Source organism: Tachypleus tridentatus, unplaced genomic scaffold (assembly GCF_004210375.1).
Source record: "Tachypleus tridentatus isolate NWPU-2018 unplaced genomic scaffold, ASM421037v1 Hic_cluster_2, whole genome shotgun sequence".
Lineage (NCBI taxonomy): Eukaryota > Metazoa > Arthropoda > Merostomata > Xiphosura > Limulidae > Tachypleus > Tachypleus tridentatus.
Genome location: NW_027467782.1, coordinates 16,201,636 through 16,212,159, shown reverse-complemented (window position 1 = coordinate 16,212,159; position 10,524 = coordinate 16,201,636). Strand labels below are relative to the sequence as shown.

Genomic DNA, 10,524 nt, shown 5'->3' with positions numbered 1-10,524 from the left:
TTTTAATAACCAAACAATGGCCACAAAGGATTCTGGACTGATGTCTTATTGTTAACTGGAAATATGGATGAACTTTCAAATTCGTTGACAGTAAATTCAAACTTGTTAACTTTTAATTCCTATAAATATGACCTTTAGCATGATCTTTTGATCGTTGCCCTGACAACACCAATAGAGACAGTGGACGAAATATCATTCATGTCTGGGACAGAAACTGTGTTCAATTGTTGATATTTGTTGGATTGAAGAATTGTCTACTTTCACTGTTGCTTTACTGTTACATCGGGTAATGAGTTGTGAACACGTTTCAAACTACTTTCTTTGATAAATATAGCAGCAGCATCTATCTGGGGTGCAGAAGGTGAGAGGCCATTTCACTTTGATAACCACTGCACCATCTTACTTATTTCAGAACATGTCACATCAACTGGCAAATTGGAAGAATGAACTAAAGGAATAGGGAAGCAGGGAAGTTGGTAACTCCACCCTCGACTCCATTAACCCTCACAACATCTTCCCTTACTACGGGTATGGACTCTGTAGACCCCTTCGAGGTCGTGCTAGGTAGACTTGGAAGATTTTGAAAATGCTCTTTGTATTGTTGAGGAGACATATGAGAAAAGAAAAGACATTGGGAGGGCAAGTCTATCGCCCTTCCGGTTGCTTTGTCATGAGCATTAAAGAGAGTGCCTTCTACAGCATGTTGTCACTCATGTCGTAGGCTACACCTCCTTCTATACCATCACTTGTGGCGTGGGTTGTACCTCCATTGTAGAGTGGACTGTCGTCGTTATCTGGAAAGTGAGCTGAACCTCTGTCAGTACCTATGGTGCAGTCTGTGTCACCGATGACTTGAGAAGACTAGGCTGTCCACCAAATTATCAAACTATCTCAAATCATGTACATAGTCCAACAATGTGCTGTTTAGTGCAGCACATGTTAAAGCCATACAGTTTGTTAAAACATTGTATAACTAAATGACGTTTTAAATTTGTGAAGGTTATCTGAACCTATTCAGTCATTACGCTTAGGTGTTGTGGTGCTGCTCAGGGTTTCTTCATATGAAACTGCACAGATTGGGTTTAGACAACATAGTAGGAAAAGTGGGGACACTGGATTATTTTATGTCTGTAACACTCAGGCGATTATCCAAGATGAAAGTAAGAGTTTCGTACAGATTTTCACTTACGTTCATCTCGAAATTTTGTTAATGTGCAGATAATTTTGGAAAGTTAAATTTCATGTGCTTATAATTTTTACAAAAACAAAACTATACCAACTTCTACTAACAATGATTGAGCAGTCCCATTATCATGTAAAACATGTATTAGTATGGTATTAGTAGTGTTATTAGTATGGTATTAGTAGTGTTATTAGTAAATGTTATTTGTATGGTATTATAGTATTAGTTATTAGTACGATATTAGTATGGTATTATCAGTGTTATTTGTCACAGACACAGAACATAAAAGACACTAAAAGTTTTAATTGTCACTAACTTCATCAGTCTTTGTATATGTGACCAAATCAACAACATTAGGTGATCTGGTGAAACTACGTCCATATGTGGACACAAACACTGGGCGTTATCTGCGTTTCTTTTCCGTTCTTCAAAGGAAAACTATCGGACATAAAATGACCACGGTTTATTCCAAATGTTTAAATAAAGAAAAACACCTAAACCAATGATTCTAACAAAGAATAGGGTTAATGGCAGTCTTGTTTGATAAACAGAAATGAGAACAGTTTGTCTGTTTAATATAAGTACAAACCTGGACACTAGAAGAATCAAACCTCAAACTTTAGTTTTTAAGATCTCGCACTTTTATGTGATAAAGTGGAAAGTGTGTGGGGAAACGTTATGATGTTAAAAGTGTGCAATAACAAGTCCACCAATTTTTAATACAGCCGATAAAGTCGGCATTTTGAGATTGCAATAATTTACTGATCTGAGTAACAAAATCAAAGAATGATTTTAATAAACTAGTCACCATTATATATAAACCAGTTTTATGTATCAATTATTAACAATAGAGCTTTTCTTACATCTTAGACTATCTGTATGTAACCAGTTGATTGGATCTTGGTAACTGGAATATTGTTAATAAATTAAATTATAAATCTGACGTAAGACATTTAACACTTTATTAACATCAGTTGACACTTACATTGTACCTTTCATCCTTTTAATTTTGTGTTTTAGTTATTACATTATGTTTTGGGTTTGTTTGTATTCAAATCCGATTTTAAGCGTTTAGAGCTTACAATCTTACCACCGATGTTGTGGACATGAGGTATTACTATAATGTTTAAGTTTAAACACCAGAAGATAGAAAACATTAAGAAACCGTCACACCTAACTTGTGTAATTACTTGTGTTTTTATTACCAATAATAGATATTAGAGTGAACTAGTTTTAAACTTTATTTTTCAAGTTCAGACCAGTTATATGAGATATTTAGATACATTACTGTTTATAGTAATTAGAACATGTTTGTTCATGATAATTGGTTAGATATAACACACGGTTCGTTGTTGGTCATTTTGCACACGAATCTTTTTCTCGATGCAAATAAAAACTTCCACCACAGACAGGTTAGACGGAAATTACAGTTAGAAGCAGAAAAGATAGTGTTTTACTAGTGGCAATAATGACGGACACAGCTTGTAAATGTGGAGGTAGGGTCTAGTTTATGTTGTGCTGTAAATAATAATCAGGATGTATATATTAGGTATTTGAGTGTATGTTAAATAATATTATAAACAAGTAGGGGGAGTTGAGGAACAAATTATAGACATGAGTAAATAAATGTTGGTGATGTTGTGTATGTCAGACTAGTTTGGATAATGTTTGTGATGTAGTAATAAACAAAACTTTATAAATAGTACTTAAAAGTTTATCGGTTTAACTTTAATGTGAAATATCAACATAAAGAGGCTTGGTTGGGTTTAAGCTTTTCTTACGATTCACTCGATTACTTTCAATGTTGGTAAACCTACTATATCTATTTGTAACACTACCAATAATATATTTTATTGAAACTTGTACGTGTTTTCTCAAATCAAAGCCACATCAGGCTATCTGCCGATTCGCCTAGGGGAATCGAACCCCTGATTTTACCGTTGTAAATCCGAAGACATACCGCTGTACTACCGGGACCATTTATTGTACCTTAAGCTAAACATAAACCTTAATTTTAACCAAACTTTTTAAAATGTAATTAAACCTTAAACTCCCAATTTTCACCACTTGCATTATTTATATTTAAATGTTTTATCTATTGCATACAACCTGTTTCTTATTTTGCTTTTGTGACGAGCTGGCTGTAAGTGTAGTGATTTACTTAACGAATTGTGGGTAATATGTATTGTAACTACTACACAATAACAAGTGTTTACATGTATATTACTTGTAAACAACGAAAACGTTTCATTACATGAGTAATAATGAATTAACTTGTAGTTCTAATACTATAAATCTGTGTAGCATTCATACCTTACTTATGTTCTACTTGTCTTCTCTTCCATGAAGATCAAATGTGCACGTGCATCAAACAATGCACGTGTGGCAAAGAACAGGGTTGTAAGTGCACCACGTGCAACAAGAAAGACGAAACTGAAAGAAGTTGTAGAGTGTGAAGGTATGAAATGTTTTCTTAATACATGGGCAGCTATTAACATCCGTTTACTTAACTAGCAGGAGCTATTCAGCTATTAATATCTCTGGCTTGTAACATTTTAATATTCTCTTGGGTTTTTAATTTTTTGGTTTTAAATGTAGCGGTTTTCACCTTTGCCCTCCTATAAAGGGTGAACCCCTTACCTTGTATACGTCTACTGAACCTTCATTCTACTTCGTAACTAAAACTTATTTGAAAGACTACAAGTGCTTTCGGTTAATATCGACTGCACACTTTAATATGTAACGTAACGCAAATCGATATTAAGTAACATGGTAATAACACTGCTAAAAATAGCAGTATCATTGCACCAACAATAATAGTGTAACACGCATAGTCTTGCCATACCTCCACTTGAGGGGTCTGTCCTGATGCCCCGTCCGGTTTATTACTTTGTGCCAGTTGACTCGGTCTTAGATCAAATATTATAAATTCTAAAAAGGATTCATGCAAAATGTAGATCTGCATACAGACCAAGCTTGTGTGTTCCCAATTCTTCATTTTAGTTAATGGGTAAATAAAGCGATATTGCTGTAACATTCAAATTGCAAACTCGTTATCCGAAATTCGGATAACTTGAACCGTAATTATTTAAGTAACTGCCGCTGCAGAAGCGGTGATCGATACCTTTATGGAAAGCTTTCTTTTCTGGAAGTGTCTTTGCTCCACTTTCTTTACAGTATTTACCACATGTGTAAATTGGTACATATTGAATTAATTTCGTTCTTTCATTTTAGAAATTCTAGTCAGTGTCTAAAGCTGGTGCAAGAACTTGCACATTTAACAGTGAATTTCATACAAATATGAATTTTGACAAGGAAAACAAAATCAAATGTTTGCATTATTTATCTATACTGTTTGTTTTCATTTATGGTGATCTCTCGAACAAAACCTAACTACTAAACATGCAGCTACTCACTCCATAGTTCGACTTTGTGTTCTTCAAACTGCCTGACGATGCTCTTGTTAAAAGCTACCAAAGAGCAACCTTCGCTTATCACAGTTCTATCAACATCAGCTTTCAAATGTTGACTGCTTTTCGTAACTATGTTTGAACCAAAGATCCGTTCTACCAAAACGAATAATGAGGGTTATTTGTAATTCGATTACTCCTTCCTTGAAGACATTAAATAGATGTAGTCATAATTCGTTTCACCTGCAGCCGATGCTTCATATCGGTAACCTGTCAATTATACGTGTCTACGTGCAATTTTCCTTCCCAGAGTAAAATTGTTTCTTCTACACTTCCAATCGATTCCTTGAGTGACGTCAGAAATCTCGTCGAATTGCTTGGTGTCCACTTAAACAAACTAACATGACTTATCACGTTTTTTTCTTGTTGTGAGAACTAAAGTCCAAGCTTATATGTATAAATAATAAAGGGGACAACGTGTGTAGTTGATGTAACAAATAACCTTTCACAAATATTTCTCCTCGGTATGGATTTCTTCCCTTTAGTGAGAGGACCACCCAAGGAAAGTTCAGTTTCCCTCCAGTATTTACACATCCACCCGCATGTTTCCCGTGCGTGACAATTCGTGAAATGGAAAGATAAGATCCTCATGGTTGGTGTGTCCTCCCCTAACACACCTCTTTGGCCTTTACACCTATAGATGGGTGGCCTTGAGATTATTTCCCCCCCCCTTAGGACAATCGGCTGGTCCACTTGGACTAGGGTCAACCAAATACCAGTGTTGGATGTTCTTATCAGGTGAAGTAAACATTTTATCTGATACTGATGTTTGAGTATAGTGCTCACCAAACTCTGGCGTTGGTCAAGTGACGTTGTAGTACGTCCCGTTACAGGGCTCCATGGTGGGTGGGTTCAGGGGCCACTGAAATTTCCCTCTATAATTGAATTTTCTAACTAAAAACTTCAAATAGTGGCACACTGTCCCAAGGTAAACGAACACATCTTGAAGATTCTGAGCAGCAATCCTTACCACCTGTTCTACCTCCATTTTCTATATCTACGTTCTCTTTCAGACACGCCTTTAAGCCAAATGTCTTTTATTCAGAATGAACCTGTCAGTCAGCAAGTCACTAAATAAGCTCCAATCTAGTGACATTAATGGTGGTAAGATCCCATTGCAACACGGTGAACTCCTCTTGCATTCAAAGGTAATTGAGGATATGCCTATTGAGGTTACACCTCGTGCTACTTTAAATTCATCATGAAGAATTATTGTTGAAGAATTGAGAAACATCCCAGAGTCAAATTTTCACCGGTGTCTCTGCTAAAGGAGTTTCTACAGTGAGGTCCATCTCCATTCTCAAAGATGGAATTATGATGCTGACAAATATCCTTGTTCTTGCACTTCCATCCCCACGTCCACCTGGCACCATCATAACAGGTTATCTTAATACCAGGGTACGACCATATATACCAAACCTTCTGTTTCCAATATCGGAGGTTCAGTCATTGAAAGACTTCATGTCGTGGTTCCCTGACTCGTGCTAGTTGTAGTAACAAGGACCATGATGCCTACTAGCATAAACTGTCCTCAATTGCACTGGCTCTCACTAATCCTACTTTTGTTCTTATCTCTGAACATCCATACGTATTCAAATCGAATGATCTTCAACACCTATCTTTTAATTTACACACATTCCAACAAACTACAAACTCCACATTCTTTATTTGTGGATACATGCATTTCTTTCAATACATCTTCCACCCCAAGATGCAAAACAAGCATTCGTTCACTGGAATCTCCTAACAGCAAAGACTTGCCCAATAGAACTAAGGCAAAATTAATGAAGGTCTCCATACCTCCCTCGAATAAGAAAAATTACGTGGTGGTAAACAGAAGGGTTCTCCACCCAATTCGCCAACACAGCCACCATAATACAATGGAACTATAGAAGGTTACATTCTAATCTGGATGACATCAAAACACTAATTACTTCCCACCATCCTCTCTCCTTATAGAATACATTTCTCAACCTCCCATTAGATTAGTTACCTTCAGGCATTTTTATTTGTACAGAAATGAGTCTGTGTGAACGAATGCATGGAGGGGTGGCACTGTTGGTAAATCAGCATGTGCACACCTATCTTTACCACTCGACACACGCTTGGAGGTTGTAGCCCTACGTGTTTCCGTGGGTCTCACAATGGTCGTGGTCGATGCCACCCCGACCTTCGTGCCCTGGTAGAAGCTGGATCAAGCAAACTAGCTCTTTCACTACCCTTGCAGAACCTTGGCCCTGTCTTCGTCTGTAAGCTACCGACAGACCACTCCAGTAACAGAAACTGTCCGTATAATACAAGCATTTGATCAATATATTCCTAGAATCTCAATATGCTTTCCATTATATTCTCGTCCGTGGTAGAATCCTACGTATCACATGGCATGAAAGGCTCAAAAAAACGAGCAAAAATATTTCTGTAGATATCCTACTCTCGAACCACATCACTTTCCATGCTCAGTGGGTAAGAAATCAAAGCCATAAGGAATGTTGGATTCGGTTCATAACTAGTATATCTTGTACCACCAGTTCCAAACCTGTGGGACAATATTCGAAAGGTCTGTGAGCAATGTAATTTTGTCCCCCTCTTGTTCTTGCTTTGATGGCCAAGAAGTAGCTGATACCCAGACCATCACCGATACAGCAAGTGAAAGCTTTTGCTGGATATCTAGCTCTCCACCTTCTTAGCCACAAAGACTCAGTGAGCGATCACCTTTTCCTTCAAGCTGTTTACTTCTATGACTAATCCACTCTCTTACACTATTGGAACTCAAATTGGCCTTTACTCAATCTCTCAGTACATCTGTTGTGTCTGATGTATACTAACATGCTTCGTCTGTGTCTCTCACCCAGTATGGGTTCTAACGAGAGTGCTCCACCATAGACCACCTTATTCTGACGTAACGTCAGAGAAGCCATTCTCAAACGACATCGTGTATCAATTCTTTCACACTGACAAGACTTGATACAACATGGAAGTATGGCATTTTGCGAAAATGGCCGTTTGACCATGTTTACTAAACACTTAATGGACAGGAGATTCAAAGTATACGAGGTGTCGCCACTCTAATTCTTCTCTAGAGGAACTTGGAGTCCCTCAGGTATGTATCTAGTGTCGCACTTTTCAGTTTAAAGATTAATGCTGTCGCTGAACAACTCGTTATTGCAAACGGGCTCTGTCGACGACTTTCGCACCTCATATCAGTCGTCAAACACGAGGTACATCGACCAGCAGCTACGGACTACCCTCAATCGCTTTCTAAAATGGACCACAGCAAACTGCTTTAACTTCTCTAAAACCGTCTGCATGTAATTTTGCTTCGATCAATACTAATTGTCTATTTCAATATGTTTATGGTTCATCCTTCTGGTGATCAACATCCGACAATTTGAAAGCAAAGGAAATAGCTTGTGAAGAAAAATGTGTAACTTTCTCAACAGTTTCAAAGATCAACGTACTTTCTTACCTAATCTGAGGAATGTTATATAATATACTTGTTTACCATATACTATTACTAAGAACGTTTTGAGTGAATAGCACTTGATGTATTCATTAGACCTTCAGATCAACAGTTAAGACCACTGCATTATAAACCGAATGTTTGTTTTACTTCGGTTTAAGTGAATTCCTTCGAAAAATAAACTACGGTTTTCTTTGAAAAACGTGTATTTACGTGAACATATGAATGAAATATTAATTAAATATTGATGTTCCTTGCCTTTCGTTTTCTAAATACACTATATAACTTACACGGTATTTTGTTACGACAGCATTATAACTCGAGGGAAGTTGGTTAGTTTATCAAAGCACTTTATACCACTTTCATTACCTATAATCAAATTCGGAAACTGTTCCGCTTTGGAAGTAATGGTAAGCCTAAGTATATATAACTCCAGAGATAATCACTATCTATACCATGTACTCAATGAAACGTAAAGCATTGTTATTTCACCGAATTGTGTTTCCTGCTCCTTCCATACTGGCCTGGCATGGCCAAGCGTGTTAAGGCGTTCGACTCTTAATCCGCGGGTTCGAATCCCAGTTGCACCAAACATTCATTTTCAGCCGTGGGGACGTTATAATGTGACGATCAACCCTATTGTTCGTCAGTGAAAGAGTTGCTGAAGAGTTGGCGGTGGGTGGTGATGACTAGCTGCCTTCCCTCTTGTCTTCCACTGCTAATTTTTTTTTATTGCTAGCGCAGATAGCCCTCGATCAACTTTGCGCGAAATTCAAAAACAAACGTACTCCTTCTATAAATGACTACTAGAGATATCTTTGAATTCTATGAATCTAAATATTCATATTTAGCGGCTTAACTGTTTAACGATACTAAGATTTCCTTCCATGCGATTTCGTTGTTATAAAAATGGCGTTAATGAAATAGTATGAATCCATAACTCAAAATGCTTATGTTACCATTTACTGTAAGGTTTTATATGGAAGTAAAATCCAGAAATTATAGGTGTTATCAAATATTACCTAAACTGCCTTTTAGAACATAACCAGCCCTAATTATCTAGGGCTATGTCAGTTATGCTTAATATCTAGGTACGTCTTATGTAATATGGAAAGTGGTTTACAAAATCACCTAATACATTTTTTCACTTAGGTAAATAACTTTTATCAAACTACGTCAGTTACTTGTCAAACTATATACATAGAGAATTACCATTATTTCATATGCCCCTAACCAAATCTAACTCTTACCAACATGTATTAAGATAGCTCGTGGTTGAACAATAGTAATCCTCTTACTTTTGCGGAATTTCTCACCTTCTACTGACTTCCTAATTTACCACTGAAACTGATTTCGAAAGCTTAACACTACTTAAGCTGTCACGTTTATTAAGTGTGATACTGGGACATAAGAGCTAAACCTATTGTCTGACATCTTTAATCTTAAAAAAAAAAAAAAAACAATGGAAGTTTCATTAGCAGTTTCAACATGGTTAAAACTTCCAGTTCAAACCACACCTTCACCTCCTATTTCAACAATATTTCGTATCTTAATGACTTGTACTTTAAGAAGTGTTATAACTAACCCACACTATATACACTTCATTATTGGATTTAATCTATTGTGGATTACATAAGTTAAACTGTGTCAGTTGTTTAACTTAACGTCAACCACAAAGTAACGTTTCTGACATAATCAACTATTAATGTGAATTTCAATGTATCATAACACCTAATTAACTTGTGCCACATTCCTCTTCACAGATCCTACATGCACATGTATCGAGAAGTGCACATGTGGTAAAGAAGACGGTTGTGAGTGCATCATGTGCAATAAAAAAGCGGAAACTGAGGATCGATGCCAGTGTACAGGTATGTATAATTTTCCTGTTTAGTCCATATTGTATTGAATTCAACTTTAACCCAAAACACTTAATTTCGTCATTCATTACTAAACGTTTATCCCTTGTTTAAACTTCGATTTTTATCATACATGTAATCTTATTTATTCATTTCTAGAAGGAGAAACCTGCAGTTGCACATCATGCACTTGCATGCAGTTGAACATCAGAAAGGCGGACTGAATTTCCCAAAACGTTTGCCAGGTTCATATTTAGGTTGCTATTTAATGTATTCTATTTGATTGTTTACTTTGTTATATTTTTTTACTTTTTATTATTCTATTTGCAAATTAATAAATTTTAAAATTTGATATTCTGGTGTAAATTATCAATCTAAAATCACTTAACTAAAGCTTCACGAACATTGACTGTACTTTTTTTATACTGGCAACTATTGTAGTTGAACCATAATTCTTAAATCTTATTTCCTCTTGATCTATAAGCTACAACTGAAATGTGACTTAATCGTTCTATAAATACTACCCCTAATTACTGCAGTACCAGAGACTTT

General features: G+C 36.4%; 1 long non-coding RNA gene across 2 annotated transcripts; it reads left to right on the top strand.

The window, feature by feature from the left end:
- Positions 1-2,576: 2,576 nt before the first annotated feature.
- Positions 2,577-10,324, top strand: LOC143243204 (uncharacterized). Of its 2 annotated transcripts, XR_013024199.1 has the most exons (4): positions 2,606-2,679; positions 3,533-3,628; positions 9,877-9,984; positions 10,132-10,324. It is a non-coding gene; the product is annotated as an uncharacterized LOC143243204 (long non-coding RNA). The 2 variants fall into 2 exon arrangements; XR_013024200.1 differs by lacking the exon at positions 3,533-3,628 and having other exon boundaries at positions 2,577-2,679.
- The last annotated feature ends 200 nt before the right edge of the window (positions 10,325-10,524 follow it).